The 17,484-nt window shown below is 39.6% G+C and overlaps 1 protein-coding gene and 1 long non-coding RNA gene across 4 annotated transcripts in view; one reads left to right on the top strand and one right to left on the bottom strand.

Annotated features, from left to right (window-relative positions):
- The window catches only part of Dnajc5b (DnaJ heat shock protein family (Hsp40) member C5 beta), a 93,855-nt gene extending 82,414 nt beyond the window's left edge, over nt 1-11,441 (bottom strand). Inside the window, exon 1 of one of the 2 annotated variants that reach the window (XM_078017099.1) lies at nt 11,254-11,441. The gene's annotated coding sequence lies outside the window, so the exon portion shown is untranslated. Of the gene's footprint in view, nt 1-4,405; nt 4,648-11,253 lie in introns of those variants that run through there. The other variant, XM_078017098.1, reaches the window with a different exon arrangement.
- LOC144365485 (uncharacterized) lies at nt 1,677-3,261 on the top strand. Of its 2 annotated transcripts, none has more exons than XR_013423987.1 (3): nt 1,677-1,920; nt 2,423-2,629; nt 2,883-3,261. It is a non-coding gene; the product is annotated as an uncharacterized LOC144365485 (long non-coding RNA). The 2 variants fall into 2 exon arrangements; XR_013423986.1 differs by having other exon boundaries at nt 1,678-2,106.
- Nucleotides 11,442-17,484: the final 6,043 nt, after the last annotated feature.

Genomic DNA, 17,484 nt, shown 5'->3' with positions numbered 1-17,484 from the left:
TTTTATGCTGTATCATCAGTGAAGTATAAGGAGTGCCATGGCTTAGATTCTGTAAGGTGATCCCTGCAAGACTAGTGCCTCCCTTTGCTCTAAGATTCTTCTCTGAAGAACAGAAAGCTATATACAGGATAAAGAACTCAAACGTTTTGGGAACTGAAAAAAAATATTTATATTTGGCTTTGTAGTACATTTGTGTGATTCTCTTTGGACAGGACTGCCTGATCTTTTGGAAATGCTTTAAACTAAACATAAGACACACTGTGAAGACCTATATTCTCCAAAACTGGAGCTGATGTTGGTCTAACTTTCCCTAATCCATCTTCTCAAAAAAATGTTTCTGCTTCTTACTTTCATCATAGAAATCTGCATCACTTCTTCTTTCTTTACTTCAAGTAGTGACAGCTAAAGGAACAGGGTCAGGCCACCCTCACTACAGTCTGTTGGAGACTGAATGTTCCCCCCATTCATGTGTTGAAACCTAATCTCCATTGTGGTGGTAATAAGAGGTGAGACATTTGGAGATCAATCATTTGTGAATGGATCAGTGCCTTATAAAAGGTCTGAAGGGAGCTAACATAGGCTCTTCTTCTCTCTGCTTTTCCTCCATGTGAGGCTACAGTGTTTGACCTCTTTGGAGAATGCAGAAACAAGTCGCCATCTTGGAAACAGAGAGTAGCCCTTACCAGGCACAAACCTGCTGGTACCTTGCTTGGACTTCTCAGCCGGCTAGAACTCTGAGTAATAAATGTTTATTATTTATAAACTGTCCAATCTTGGGAATTTTGTGACAGCAGCACAGACAGGTCAAGACAGAATCCAACCTCAACTATCCCTTAGCACAAGGCATCTACCGCACTGTGTTCATTGCACTGTCATTGTAACCTCTCCAATCTCCTGAAGCTTCTCTTACCTTTTTCTCTCTCATTCTTAGCAGTAAGACTTGTCTCCTCTGCAAAGAACTCAGAGCCATTATATATTCTGTCTCCCACTCAAACCCACACTACTCTGAATGTCCACTCTTAACTTCTACCTTCAGCTCAGGGGAGAGGCATCCTCCAGACACAGCCCTTGTGCCCTATGCCTCCTGTAGTGCTTCTTCTTTGGGGACTTGCCCCTTAGATTATTCTCTTTGGCTGAATTCCACCACAGTCTCTGCTGGCTTTCTTTTCTCAGAATAAAAACATTCTCACATCTCTTCTGTTTATGAAAAACACAAAACCTCCCTTAACCCCGAAACACCCCTGCCACAATATAGCACTTTCAATTTTCTCCCCTTGTCTAAGTCATCCTGATGAAAATAATAATCTATTATACTTCCCTTCAAGTCATAGTGCCAATGCCCAAAGCAAGATAAGGAGAATACAGAAGGATACAGATTTGAAAATAATTTTATATCTCAATCCCCCTTCATGACATCACTATCCAACCCTCCCAGGACTTTCTTTGAGCTATAGCTAGAAGACAGACTACCCACAGCCTTGCCTCAAAGACAATTTCCAGCATTTTAATGTGATTTTTCTTATTATAATTCTGTTTCCACTACATCTGGGAATGGAGTGTGTTCAGTTCACTGTCAGAAGGACACAGAGTTCCTTCTGGTTACTCATCAACTGTTTCTGTCACATCTCAGTGTTGGGATCACAAGATGTAAGCACTCAGCCATTTCCCCACACCCCATGAGATCTTGGCATCATCTGTATATTCCCTTGAATCCTTTGGCCTGCCTACTTTTATTTCTACTCGACTTCCTCTGATCACTTGCCCTTTCAATGTATTCCCCCTCTGAATTCCTCCTCAGTTTAATACTCTGGTAGCATTAAGTAATCTTTTCTCTTTTGTTTCTGTAGTCACTCCTTGATTCCTAGGATCAAATTGACTTGAAGACAATTGAGGGTTAACAGTAGCCTTTTTAAAGAAAAGGTGGGTTGAAAAGACTATCATGTTAAACCCAGACATCAATTTGACATATGTCCCAATTCACAAGTCACTTAAACGTGAAAAGTGGGGGCTACTATTGGACTATCGGAAACAAGTCTTTATTGATTACTTGCTGTGAAGGGCTGCAAAGGGATAGAGACATGATACCTGTCAGAAGGAACTCCTCAGGTGAGTAGGGGGGAGACATTACACACCACTCAGAGGCAAATATGGGGAGGTGGCCAGCACCTTGTTGTGGGTTCTTCCTGCCAAGGAGGGTGTAAGCCACCAGAGAAATTAAAGTCTAGAATAATTAGTAAAGAACAAAAGATAAAGTCAGAGTTAAGTTTAAAGAATTGGAGCACCTGATAGGTCCAGTCCATGTAGGAGCTGGGGCTAGACAATTAGAAAATGGCCCCCATGGCTTATTTAACAGGGGTAAGGTTTCAAGGGCAGAATCTTGCTTAATGTCTTGCAGTCAGCATGTTGATTGGCATCTTGGCAGGTCACACTCATTTCTGAGAGGCTATGTGACTACAGCAGATCACCCCATCTCCGGTGCTGTGTGGGATGTGGCAGAGAGGAATGGAAATTCACAATGTCTCTGGGCAGTCAACTGGAGAAAATGTCCACAGGAAGTTCCCAGACACCAGATTATCCTATTCACTAGGCTACAATGTGCAACACATAGCCCACGGACAGCTCTCAACAGGTAAAGCAAATGTTAAAGTAATGTTATTAAGATTGCCATTTGGGAGCTAAACCTTGAGTTCAATTCTTTGCCTAATTTCTTCATCTGTAAAGTAAAAATAATGATACCTGTTCTTCAGGAACGCTAGAAAGAAGAAATGAGATCCTAAAGGTAGACTTTAGCATAATTGGAGCACAATGAAAAAATTCTTATTGATAAGTTACTATGATTTTTTTAGTACTAATTAGCCTTATTATATTATTATGTTATTGAGAGATAAACAAGATATGCTACAGATTGAAAGAAGGAAGGGATCATCTTTTCTCAAAGACTCAAGAAAGATTTCATCCAGCAGTAGCCTTTGTGAAGAGCCTTTAAGGATGAGTGACTCCTGAGGAGGGCATGATGAAGGATCGTTTCTCTCTACAATCCTGACACAGGGACGAGCCTGCCAGTGGACCACATCTAGGGCAGACAGGAAACTTACTTTGTACATGTTAAAATTTATAACACTTATTTGTGATTGTACCTGTGGAATTCACTTACTCTATAAATTCCTATTTATATCTTTGCTATGAAATAAGCAATACTTATTGAGGTGTTATAATGTTCATAAAATAGTCAAAAAAGCAAATAAAGGATATTTTGAATAAGTGTTATTGTGAAATAATTTCAAAAGCATGTACTTGTTATTAATGACAGGCAGTGTATTATGTACTTCTTGGCTTGTCATCCTGTCTCTGAAGTACATGTTGTAAAGGAAGAAAAGTGGGTAATTATATTTCACATGAACATCAAATTGAGTGTTCCTTCCTTGTAGTTTTGTAATGTAGAATTGTGGCATGATTGTCCCCAGTGAGTGCCAGGAAAAAATGAAAAATAAATGTCTTTTTTTAAAAAAAAAAGTCTCTTAGATAAACAAGTAAAAACCTCTTAAAGTGGTTTGTAGTCACTGAACATAGATGTCCCATTAAAACAAACTCCATGGATAAGTCTAAATTCTATTGGTATGTTGGCATTTTATTGTATCAAATATTGTTTAGAATGAGATTAAATATATAGTTTTTATCTCAGTGAAATAAATATCAGTGTTATTATTAATTAAGTCATTATTGGCAAACTGAAATAATTTTGTATAAAAATAGCTTTAACTCTATCTGTATTGGTCTTAACTGGTGCAAACATAGTTCACAAAATGAACAAATAATTTCTCAATTTTGTTCTTTAATTGTAGAGGTTAATTTTTGTCTCAGATGTCTATTTTAATCTTTGCCTTCAAGGTGTTTATTGGAAAAACACAGTTGAAGGTGTGTCATTAAGATTTGTGTATTCTTCATAAAAAGGATCCAACATATATTATTCTAGAACATAAAAATCTTCTAACATTCAATAGAGGTTTTGTCAGTAATATCCTTAGCTCAATCTCATTCCCAGGGTATTTCTTCCTACACACTCTTCTCTGAGAATATAATTACTGACTCGATTTGTAGTATCACTAAATATTAAAGTTTGAGATAAAACTCTACATAAAGAATACTTTATTGGACGCTAGTCATTTGGGAACATTTCTAGTAACTCTCCTGAGCGTGATATTTGGAAGACTCTAACCTAAGTCTTCGATTATCCTGTAGAGGCCCCTCAGCTTTCTCCCCAATCTCCTTGCTCACCTTTACATCCCGTATACAACCCTTCCTGGGTTCCTTAACCTTTTCCAGTTCAGTTTAATCAGTTCTTGCTCTCATGATTCCAAATAACAAATCCTTGGTGGCTTGCAATAACAAAACATTAACATCATACCATCATTCCAACAGGTCGGTGGCAGCAGTTCTGCTCTGTGCTACGGGACAGTTTTGGGTCTCTTCTGTGAGCCTCTCATTCTGGAATAACTGAGGATATCAGGCACAAGCTCTCATTTATGGTAGAGAGCAGGAGGGAGCATCAGAAGCTGAGAGTTCAAGCCCAGTGGTGCCAACACACTCAAAGCCTCTGAATCATGTTCATTAGCCCAAGCAACTCACATGACTAGCCCTGACATCAATGGAGAGGCTAAGACACTCTTAACGAAATAAGGGAAGGGAGATGGAAGTGAGTATTTGCTGACTAGAGCCCCTACTCAATATATAATAGAGGAACAGAGAGGATGACAAAAATAAGCAGCCTCTTCCAAAGGGGAAGCAGTCATTGGTCTGTGACAATTCTGAAATTCCATTGGGCAAGCATTCTGCTGGACAGGCCTGCTAGGCAGCAGAGGGAGCCAAAAAACCTAAATACTCCTACAACCTTGCTTTCACCCCAGCCCACCTCCACATACCACCCCTGATTCTTCAAAGGGGAAAATGGCCATTGACGGAAACCAATGAGTTATTGAGCATGTGATATCAGTTCCACAAATTATAAAACTATGTCCTGTACCCATTTTACCCTTATCTCTGTACTACCAGGAAATAAATCAAGAGCTACTGTAAAGTTAGCAGAATAGGGAGGGAAGAAAAGAAGGAAGGAAGGCAGGCAGGCAGGCAGGCAGATGAGAGAGAGAGAGAGAGAGAGAGAGAGAGAGAGAGAGAGAGAGAGAGAGAGAGACTGGCTTCAGGAAATTTGGAATTTCTATTTTTTAGGGTTCAAGAAATTAGAAGAAAACAATTCCTGACTGAGATATAAGTAGATGACCTCATGAAATACTTTAAGACTCTCTGGCTACATTAGTAGGAGTTGGAAAGCCTTTTTCTTCATTCCTTCCATTTCATGTATCACACACAAATTGTTGAGCAGAGTCAAAATTGACTGCACTGTCAGGAATAATCCATGAAAATCATGTTTACTCATAAACAGATCCCTCTTCCCTAACTATATTGCTATTTTCTTTTGAAACTATTTTTTAAAGTTTTTTTTAGTTTCATTTTTTAGTTGTTGGTAGACCTTTATTTTATTTATTTTTATGCGCTGCAAAGAATGGAACCCAGTGCCTCACACATGCCAGGCAAGTGCATTACCACTCAGCCCCAGCCCCAGCCCCTTTTGAAACTATTTTAATCAAGACTTTTGTTGTTGTTTTCAAGTAATATAAATCCACATCAAAAGTACTCAAGCAAAACCAAATGAGCACAGGAAGGATTCTGGAGTATCTCATAAAACTCAAGGTCAAGAAAGTGGAACTTGTGAGTAACTGGAAGGAGGACAGTAAAAATGGTGGCCAAATCTGCACAGTATGTGTTGGTATTTATGCTTTCATGTAACTGCTAATACCACTCGCCCTGTAGAGCAAGCCATTGGTGGGTGCAGACATAGTCATGGCCTAAAGGCACATTATTTCTGTGAAGTGAGTCAGGGAAAAGTTCTCATCCCAATGGTATCAATGGTAGTTAGCCATACAAAAGACTCATAAGGCATGGTTAAGAGACATGCTGACTCTGACAAAGCTGTAGACAGTAGCTGACTTCTAGAAGGGACTTTTCCAGTTGAGGTTCACACATTCTTGTATGCATCTGTCAGGACCACAGACCAGACAAACAACAGAAACTTATTTTCTCACCATTCTGGATGCTAAAAGTCTAAGATCAAGTGTTGGTATGGTTGATTGCTTCCTTGGCTCATAGATGGCTGCCTTTTCCCCATGCTTCACATGGTCTTCCTTCTGTGCAAGTCTATAACTTAATCTCCCCTTCCTGTAAGGCCACCAGTCACGTTGGATTGGGACCCATCCTAATGGCCTCATTTTTAACTTCATTCCTTTTTTGAAGACCTTTTCTCCAAATACAGTCACATTCTGAAGTACTGGAAGTTAGGACTTCACCATATGAATTTGGTAACATAATAGAGGACCCTCCCTTTTAAAAAGTGTCCTGTGTGAGTCTATGCAATCAAAAGACCCTAAAGAACTCTATTAAGATTTTCTGATGTAAACAACAGGAAAAAAAAAATTCAAACAGTTGTAAGAAAAAGGGAATTCACTGGGTCAAGGAACTAAAACATCTGAATAGTATCATTATCTTTAAGCATGTCTGGATCCAGAATGAAAATACTGGCATCCTGTCTGTCAGGGTTTTGGGCTAGAAATAGATGGCTCCATCAGATTGGATTTTAAAAAGATGACTACTTACAAAGATGAAGACATGGTTTAGGGAAATTACAGGGCATACTGAAGTACCAGAGCAAGTAATAGTGGGACATTTTTACTATCTCAAGGACTGAAGAAGCAAAGCAGGAGGGGTTACCGGAACCTGAAGGCTGAGAGTTGTGTGGAGAAGGTCCCCTGACAGGAGCTGAGGCCTTCAGGAGAGAAACGCAGCCAGCCTGAGGAGACCCCACAAAGAGGCAAATAAATGACCCCATTTTTCTCTCATCTCCTGACAGTACTCCCACCTGGAGGCCAGTGAGAAGAGAGTTATTTAGTCGGCCAGTAGAGGAGAGGAAAGGGTGGACTTAGAACAAGTGGAAAATACCCTGCACTATCACAAAGACCTGCTCGTGTGATCTCCACCCTCTTCCCACCCGGAGCTCAGTTCTTCACCCTCACAGCTTGGAATCTGTGAGAAGAGAATTTCTCTTGCCCAGAAATTTTCCAACAAAAACCCAGAATTTAATCCCATTGACCTGGCTTTGATCACCCAACCCATCTCTATTTCAATCTGTATTTATGCCCATCTCTAAAACAATCCCTGTGGCCAAAGTATGACTGAGTGGGTCAGGATCATGTGAATACCCGTGGAGCTAGGAGGGTGAGGTCAATCCCACAGAAAACGGAGTGTGGAACAGAAGAGTGACTACCCAAAGCAAAATTAGCCATCATTACCAAAAGAAGGGGAGATACATAGAGACTGGATAGGTGAAAGCAGTCTATGCACATTACCCAGGTGACTTCCAGTACTCCAGTACCATCCTTGGTACAAGGTACTGACTGACTGCATTGATTGGATACCGTGTGTTTTGAGAACTAGTCATTGCACATAGTTGCTGCTCAATAAACATTTATAGAGATTTGCTGGAATATAAATTTTAATAATTATCACATTAGAACTTCATGGACAGATTTATTTTTCAATTGGCTAGCAGGCTTTTCTGAATCCAGAGGATATTTTTTCCACTTCTAGTCTTTATCGTGATCATTATGAATGTTGACTTATGATTATTAACTTCTTGTTTGTAGAAATCTATATTTACATCCAAACACTGCCTCTTTCACAGTTCTGAATTAGTTTGTAAGCCCTGTTTATTTACTTTCATTAGACCACAGTCTTGAGAATTTCTGGCTTGTTTACACACATCACCAAGTATTTTTTTAGACTCATTTAGCAAAAGATCATCATGAAAGAGGCAATAAACTAAAGTAAGATTAGAGAACAATTTAAATTTAACTGTTAATAAAGCTTCTTTGTTTCTGCCCGTTAAAGATGCCTATCAATGTTCCTAAGAGCTATTTATTAAACTGATAAAAAATGAATATTGTCTTTAAAAAGTCAAACTGCCTTTATCTGATCTCAAAGGTGAGCTTGTAAAATTAATCCTTCTGGTGTTTGCTTGTCGTTCAAGCAGAACTTTTCTTCTGCCCACACCCACTAGGTTTTTGTTCAGCTCCAGCAAGTTTTTGGCAGTGATTCTATCAATGGCTCTGTGAATGGGAAGCTTTGCCAGTAGGACTTGAGCAACATTTTGCAAGGGGAGAGCAGGAGGTCAGATTGAGCAGACATTAAAAATCAACGAATATCCAAAGTATATGAAGCACCCTTGTTAGGATTTTAATGCTACTGAAAAAATTTCAGATAGGGAACATTCCCCTAGCTGTTTTCCATATTCTGGAGAGTGCTATTTATCTATTCCATACAAATTTATGGAAGGCCTTCTTGGTGGGAGGCTCTCATAGGTAGTTAACAGGATAAAAACCACAGGGGACTCTGCCTTAATGGAACTTGCTCTAACCGTAGGTCCCCTAGTGCACTGTCATGGCATCTGCAGGTTTGTCTGTGCAAATACATGTGATACCATAAACTCCCTGTGCACACTCACCCTTGCACAGAACAGTATTAGTTCCTGAGATGTCAGGGAGAACATGAGAGAAAGCCTGAAATCATAAGACATCCCTTTCTCTGTCATCTCTGTGCAAAGTTAACCAGCAGGTTAAAGAGCTCCCCAAATCTCACTCATTTGATTTTAGAACACATGATGCACCTTAAGAGCAGAAGATTTAACTCCTTTCTGGCCTCTTAAATAAACATGCCCTTTATCTAAATTCCTGACTCTTCCATGAAGGCTTTCAGGTCATTTTAGTTCATAATGGTCTTCGCGTCTCCTTATTCTCAACTCTTTGTAGTACTTGGGCTTCATTACATACTCCCTCATAGTAATATCTGATTTTTGGATGTCCCCTTATGCTTCCTGAGGGCAGGGACCAGATTTAATGCCTCCTTCATCCAGGGTAGACGGGAGCTTTATAACCACTGACTAAATTGGCATGGTTGCTTTGCCTAGGTTAATATTAAACTTAGTTTGCATTTGTGGGCCATAAACCACCCAGTAATTAGAGGGCCATTTAGTAGGAGCAGCCCTGAATGTACCAGTAATGGAATAGATCTTGTCTGGTGGCTGGAGGAAGTAGGCAAGGCCTAATAAATATCCAATAAATTAGGTCAAAACTGACCCAGGAGACATCAGAAGGGGAAGAGTTTATACAAAATTTATTTGGTGCACAATTCCCTCATTTAACAGAAAGGAAACTAGGACATAAAAGTTGCAGTTTGCTTGAGGTCACATTGGGTTAGTGATCAATAGATCCCAACCTATAGTTCTTCACCAAGTCTCTGAAGGGTAGAGTTAAGTTTGGGAGCCAACAAGAGGTAGAATCAATATGGTATTTGCTAAATCCTGAAAATAACAAACACCAATGTTCAAATGCTTTTTAATGTTTCTGGCGCCATGTCAATTGATTCCCATATGTTCCTTCATTTAATCTTCACAACACCTCTGAGAGAGGTACTGTATCAGTCAACATTCCATGTGAGAAACAGAACCAGTCACACACATACACACAAGCACATACATATGTGTATATGTACCCATATATGTATATATGTAGTAGGTTTATGTGATTATAGAGTTTGACAGGAAAAGTCTGTCCATCAGGAATGGCAGGCTAAGATTTGGGGCACTAGGTGAAGCTGCTGTCCATAGGTCCATCGGTAGAATTTCTGCTTCAGCCAAGCCTCGATCCTGCTTTTAAGTCCTTTCAACTGATTGAACTAAGACCATCCAGATTATCTAGGATTATCTCTCTTAAAAAAATCAACTGATTCTGGATGTCAACCATCTACCAAGCAAGTTCATAACACCTAGAATGGTGTCTTGTTGACCAAATGGAGACATGCCAAGTTGACACAGAAAACTGACTAATAAAAGTACTATTATTCTGAACTAGTTCTCCAAATCCCAGGTTGGTGAGTAGCAGGCTGGACCTAAGCCTATTCTGCTTGTCTCATAGTCCATCTCAGCCACACAGCATGTAGTCTCTGTGTGCAAATTTGGGCATGTTCTTACATTGCTCTGAGGTTTTTCCCCCATGAAAGGGAGAAAATCATATTTGAGGCACTGTGAATTGAATAATAAAAAGTGAGCTGTTAGCATAAGTAGGGTCTTAACAAGAGTTAGCTTCCTTTCCTTCCCCTTTATGCCGTATCACATGCTCACACTCACGCACACGGGAGCTGTGCTCCTAGTCCAAATAAAAATTAACCCTACAAGACAAGCCCTAGCTCAGAAGTAGATTTCTTTCTGAAAATTTACACAAACACTGAAACTTTCAGGAGTGGCACATTCATGTCTTTTTCCACATATATTCATACAATCAGCTTCACCCCAAATCTCTATTCTGCTTCAAATCCTGTCTACCAAAAAGATGGATCTATTTTCTGAGCCAGGCAAAGGAGGATTAAATGGTTAATTCATTAACTCTGGCTCTTGTTCTCTGACCTTTGCTTCTGCCTCATCTGAATTTGGTTGTCTTTTCCAAGAAAAAAGGTGTTTCTGCCTTCTTGTCATAGTTGTAGGAAATGGTCTCCTGTGCCGGACATTTCATGAATATCTTCCCCAAATTCACTATTCTGGTACTCTTTAGAATGCTGAAAGTTGTCTGCAAGGGTAAGACAATTGGATCTGTGAGGAATTCTTTTGTCTCCTAGACTTGGTAAGGCAAGAAGTAATTACACCTATTGGATTTTCAAGACAAGGGCAGTTACAATCCCAGGTCTAATAAATTTTCCAAAGGATACCACCTGATATTTTGTGGTTTATCTTTCCAAAGTTGAAATCAACACTTTTAAATCTTCATGGCCATTAACTCCACCAAACGACAATGTTACTTCTCACTGGAAAATGACAACTGCATATTTTCTGTATCACCAACCTGTACTTCCTAGTGGGGGAGCTGATATTTACCGAATGTCTCACCTGCCTCTGCCTGTCATTCTCTAGCACATCTCATGGTAGCCCTTTTACACCTGATCCAAATGCGGCTAGAGAAAAAAATAAGCTGAATCTCAAGTTAGCTTTGATGTCTCAAGCCTGAGGTCCTTCTGTGACAACAATTTATCTTATTCTCTCGTTTTCCACTACCACTATTCCAAACCTCTCTGTGCTGTACTCTCAGCAGATGAACTTACCAGAGCCCCTTGCAGAGAATTTCTTTCACGTTCTTGATTGATCACCTCCTTCATTTCCACCAAAACCTCCTGTATTTGCTACTGTCCTTGCTCCAGTCCCTTCACTGTTGGAAGGACAGATACTCCTGTTCAAGGTCAATCCCCACTACTTCTATGCAAGTTCTATTATGGACTTCTAGCCTCTTGACCCTAGCTCCCACTCAACAACATTTAAACAGGCCACAAGTGATCTCCCAACTGCCAAGACCAATGGACAATTTCCTTTCCTTATTAGACTTGATCATAATGAAATACTTGACACTTTCTCCTTAAAAGATGGTTCCAAATCTCCAGGACACCAAGGAGTTTTATATCAGAATTGTTCATTGACTCTGTCCTTGAACCTGCTTTCTAAGCTTCTCTTCTGATTCTTATTTTCTTCTCATTCTGTACCTTCTTTGGATGATGTCCAGGCCTGACCAGCATTAGTCAGGTCTGCTCCCTCCCCACCCCACCTTCGTGCTGGGAACCCACTAAAAGCTGCCCAGCTGCAGCTGCAAGTCTCTGCAGCTCAGGGAAGTTCTCCAGGCAGAAACTTTGACCCACTTTTCAGAACCTTCTTCTCTCATTTGGTTTCCATCCCACTTCCTGGTACATGAAGCCTTGCTCTCTGCTAAGCCTTTTTGCATGCATGACTTATTTAGAGGATCAGCCTGGCTTTTGATTCCACTATAACAGGAACAAAATCATTAATGCATGAGTCCTTTCAACCTTTCCCCTCCTCTTGGCCTCTAAAAGGATTCTGACTTTGTTGACTTCATTTTATTCTCCTCCTCTACATTCCCGAGAATAACAGATTCATTCCTTGGAGAAATTGGGAGGGAGATAGGATCAGTGGGAATTATGATAAGCAAAAGACTTGTCAGTACAAGTAGGTATGTTAGAGAAGCAGTGTGTCATGAGAGGGAAGCAAATGGGAAATAGACAAGGGCTCTACAAAGTGTTACTATGGTCTGTGTGTTCATTCAAAATGTTAAAGAAGCTGGGGCTCTAGCTCAGTGGTGGAGCACTTGCCTAGCATGTGGGAGGCACTGGGTCCAATCCTAAGTGCCACATAAAAAATAAGCAAAGGAAATAAAGGTATTGTGTCCATCTACAATGAAAAATATTTTTTTAAAATGTTAAAGAAGTGCAAGCAAGTGAAATAACTTGAGTTATGTTGACAGTGATTTGGGGGTTTTGGAAGGCTTTCTTTATGACAATTTTGCTGTAAGGATAGTTCACAGGATTTTTTTTTTTTTTTAGCAAACCACACCTCTTCACAAAGCTGAACCACAGAGTGCCCTTTGGATATCACTCCTGCAACCCAGACTTTCTAATATGGCCCTGAGGTGATCCTGGGTAGGACAGAAGGTCCAGGTGCTCAGCTGGCTTCACAAATAAGGCTCTGGGTTCTGAACTCAAAATCTTCAGATCATCCTATCTCCTGAGGTCCAGAACAGGGCACTGAACTGCTTACAAGACATTTCATTCAGACATTTTGAAGACCCCTCATGTTCTACTTGTCCAATGTTATCTCTTTATTTTTGTTATTTCCTCCCCTTGATGTCATTTTTATGTCTGTCAGTAAAGGACATCACCCTCAGCTAAGTCACTTAGGACAGAAAACTGGGAGTCACCTTTCCTTATGATAAACCTTCTCATGTAGGTGGTCACCCAGCTTCTCATTCTTCTTAAATAAAGAGAGATGCTAGGGGCTGGGTTGTGGCTCAGAGGTAGAGCACTCACCCAGCACGTGCGAGGCCCTGGGTTCGATTCTCAGCACCACATAAAAATAAATAAATAAAATAAAGGTATTGACAACTACAACTAAAAAATAAATATTTTAAAAAAGAGAGAGGTGCTAGACAACTTGATGTTTCCCAACCTCTTGAAGTTTTGAATTTGTTTACAATGTCATGCCATTGAATATTCTGTTGCTTGTACAATCAATGTTCTTCTATTCCCCACTTACACTCACCTCTTAAACATTAGATGATGCTTAAATTTTTTTTTCTCCAAAGTCTTCCTTGATTGTCCCAAGAGGACTTGATCACATTCTTCTTTGTACCTTCTTGAACTTATCCATATCAAGATAGTCTCACAGTGTCCTGCAATTACTTTATGTATTCAACAGTCTGTGCTCCTAGACAATAAAATCCTTGAAAGAGAAAATTGTTTTTACTTTTGAATCCCTAACACCCAGAAGTGTGTCTGGTTTCTACTAACTGCTCAATAAATACACATTTATTAATTACTTAATTAACAAATGTTAAGAGCCCAAATTTAAAGATGTGAAAGATAAATTTCGTGAAGTTAAGTAGTTTCCCTAAAGTTGGACAATCACTAAGTGATGAAGCAGGATTTGAACCCTTTCTATTGCTACCAAGACCGTGTCTTTTTTATAACAGTAACTGCACTGCCTCCTGGCTGATAAATGCTCTTGTACTTTAGAAGTTGATGTAGAAATGTTCCTTGCTGACAGTGAAAATGTCTCTTTATGGTGACATTTTTGGGATGTTTCTTTGGAGTCATTTCAAGGATGCAGGAAGCATTTCAACAATTCTGTGCTCAGTGCTTATCTGTATGCTCATCGCTGAAGTTTTCCCAGGGTTTTCTAACTTCTGAGGCCTTTTCATCAGCATTTATTTGACAAACCCTAGATTAGAACACTGTGGGAAAGAAAGTAAGTCAAAGTGGGAGTCCCCCAGCTCTACTCCCTGTGGTTCCTGGAGGGTCCATTTGCAATGCCAAGGGCACTCTGGAGCCAAAAGAGGGAAAAGAGTGTTTAAAAGTTTATTTTGAAGGAAATGAAAGGACACAATGGAAAGAGTTATTTAGGGAGACAGCAAGTACCTACCTATGTATTTTTCAGAAGTCAGGTAGACCAGCCATTAATACCAAATAAATTCTTTTTTTGGGGGGGATTAATTTCTGAACCTGTATCTTACTCATCTTATCTAATTGGTTCCCAGGATGCTGTGGCATGTGATGTCTGGATATAGCATGTCAGGAAAGGAAAAAAAAATGTTTGGCAGCCCACATTTTTTTTTTTTAATCATTTGGTCCTTCCCTGTTCAAGGATAGAGAGTGAGTCAAATTCATATTATTTATTTTGCCCAGTCAGAATAACTTTTGCAATTCTTATAAGAATGTGGAGTAATATACATTATTTATTATTTATTGATGTATTTATTTAAATTGTACTGCTTTCCTTAGTGAATGGCACCTGCATGATCCATAAGCAGAGGCAAGGAGAGATGGGCAATTACAACAGAATTAGAATACCTTATTGTATGCTAAAATATGCATTTGGATCTTTTCCTCCAAGGAGTTTAAGGCCCTTTACAGAGCCTTCATTACAAATCAGCATTCATTTTCTAACACCCCAGGAGAAAAATACAATGTATACTTTTCAACCCTATTTTATTCAACTATTTGGGAAGAGCAGTTAGCGACCCACTCACTGAGGAAGGAAAGTAGTGGACATTCATTTTAATTTGTTCCACCAACATTTGCTAAACACTTTCTATGCATCAGGGACTGTGTTCTGTGCTCAGGATAGAGATTACACAAATAGGGTCTCTATTCTTGGCAGTCATACAGGGAAGGAGGAAAAAGGTTGTAGCAATTGTGTGCTCAACCACAAGGGCTGTGAGGGTCACAAGCGTAAGATCATGGGTAGGGATAGGGATGAAGGAAGGCTGCCCCAAAGTGGCACTTGGGTTGGGGTGGACAAATAGAAGAAAGGCCAAGAATATTAAAGGCAGAGGAAGCATATCTGTCTTTAATAAACAAAGAAGAGAAGACAAACTCTGGAAGGATTTCAGTATGAGTAGAAGCTTGGAGGCAGGGAGTGGTAAGTCCTAAGGAAGGCACAGAGAACAGAGTAGATAGGACAAAGGCCTGAGGTGTGGCCCAGGAAAGAACTTCCAAGAAATAGCCTCCCAGCTCCCTGGCTATCAAGGGTATATTAACCTGCCTCTGGGGGAACTTTACCATTTTCTAGGTATGTCCTCCTCTCAGAGAGCTCTGAGAGAATCCTTGCCTCAGAGTTCACAGAGCTTGTTCCCTGTAGATGAGGGACTCTCAGAGTCAGGGAAACTAGCATCCTTCCACCTTCTCCTCCAGAAAGAATTTAACAAGGAGCCTCCTGATCCCAAATGGAATCAGGCCTTCCTAAGAATGCAAACCATGCAGGCCTTAGCTCTCTCATCAGGGGCAGCCACTAGCTGCAATCCAGTGTTGCCTCCAGCTATGTCATCACAACCCTCATTGCACCACCCTGGGGGACCAAGCACAAAGCCCCTGTCCTGTACCTCCTGTCCCATGGTTTCTGATAATAGCTCAGTAAATCCTCACATACAAAATGACTCCTGAACTATTATTTGATGATAACAGATGGATGCTCAATAAACACTTACACATAGTCATTATAGTGGGTCTCAATAGCCAGAGAAAAACAAAAAGAAAAGAAAGGAAGCAGAGAGAACTTGCATGGATCAGAAAGAAGTAATCATTTATATTAATTTACTGTGCATATTTACTAAATCACAAGTCTCACGCTTAGCATGTACACGTTCTCAATATTTATGACAATTTTTTTTCTTCTTCTTCCTTCTCCTTTTTCTCCTTATTATTATTATTATTATCTCTATGTAACAGGTAGAGAAACTGAGTCTCAAAGGAGTTGGGAACTTTCCCAAGGCCAAAGGAGTGGTTTTTGGACTACAGATCAGGGTTCTTACTAGTCCCACCAACTTTGGGTAAGTGAGGCAGAGTGTTAAGATATTACAGTTCTTCTTGAGAATAAACAGCATGAGATTCTGCCTTCAGTTTTAATAACTAGAGATAGATGTTTAAATTCTTCTTGGGAGAACCTATAGACGGAACCATCTTTCAACAATCTACACCATTTCCCCTGGACATTCTAGATCACCTGGCCACTCCCTCTACCTCCCTCCCTCCCCCTATTGATTATCTTGAAGGATATATCATATCCATTTTATATCTAGTTTAATTATCAAAGGTCTGGTGCTTAAAATGTTGTTTTAAGCACCAGACCTCCCAGAAATGACTGTGATCTGGCTTAGCAGAGAAGTCAAAGATTAGGATCTGGGGTCTAACGTATGATGTCGTGACAGATGCCCACATTAAATGTATGCTTTCCTGAGCATAGACTTGAGACTTCCCATTAGATGTAAGAACAAAAATTTCTCATAAAATTATCTATAAATAAATAGTGAGTGGCTTTAAGAGTATTATTTTTTTAATGCTCTTTGGCTATTAGATTTTCAGAAGTTCCACAAGAAGATAATTTAAAGATTAAATATGAATGTACATGAAGGACCATGACTTTGCTCTACTTAACCTGAGCACAAACTTTTATGATTCATTTAATGTATCTGGGAGGTAGATGTTCTGTCTTATTTAGCCTCCAGATAACATATTGTTAAATAAGTAAGCAGTAACATATTTTAGAAGAGTCTGAGAGTCGAAAAGAAATAAATGAAAATGAGAAAAATATGCCATCATATCGCCATGTTTATAAACATAAGGTAAGTTTATAGTTAAATGAAATAGAATTAAATACACTAGGTTATTCTTTTTTAATACAGTCAAATGATAATAGTTGCCAGTTGAACTGGAATACTGATTTAAAATGTTGTTTTAAGCACCAGACTTAAAAACTCATATTTGTTTTTACCTTCTATTATTCATTCATTGAGGTAGTTAATGAGCACCTAGGTCCTACGGGGCACCATTCCAGGGAGTGAGGGTACACTAGTGAAGAAAACAAATTGTTCTCTTATGAAGCTTACAAATTCTACTGGGAGGAAACGGACATGGATTGATAAATATATGATGTGGCAAATGGGGAGACATGAAACAAGTAAAAGCTCTGGAAAATGATTATTTTAGATAGGAAAACAGAGAAGCCCTCCATCTTTGGTAGAAAACTAAAGGAAGTGAACACAAGAACTGAGAAAAGAACATTCCAGAACACACCAAGGAACTGAAGAAAGGATATTCCAGGAAGAGGGAACAGAAAATACAAAGACCCTGATATGATTTGAATGTTTTTTCCAAAACTCATATGAAAATCCAATAGTATTAAGAGGTGGGACCTTTAAGAGGTGACTAGGTCATGAGGGGTCCAGAAGGCCCCTGCAGTTGCCATGCTTTTGGACTTCCCAGCTTCCAGGACTTTGG

The sequence above is a fragment of the Ictidomys tridecemlineatus genome, chromosome 7, assembly GCF_052094955.1.
Source record: "Ictidomys tridecemlineatus isolate mIctTri1 chromosome 7, mIctTri1.hap1, whole genome shotgun sequence".
NCBI lineage: Eukaryota > Metazoa > Chordata > Mammalia > Rodentia > Sciuridae > Ictidomys > Ictidomys tridecemlineatus.
The sequence above is the reverse complement of the archived record's forward strand: the minus strand, read 5'-3'. Positions and strand labels throughout refer to the sequence as shown.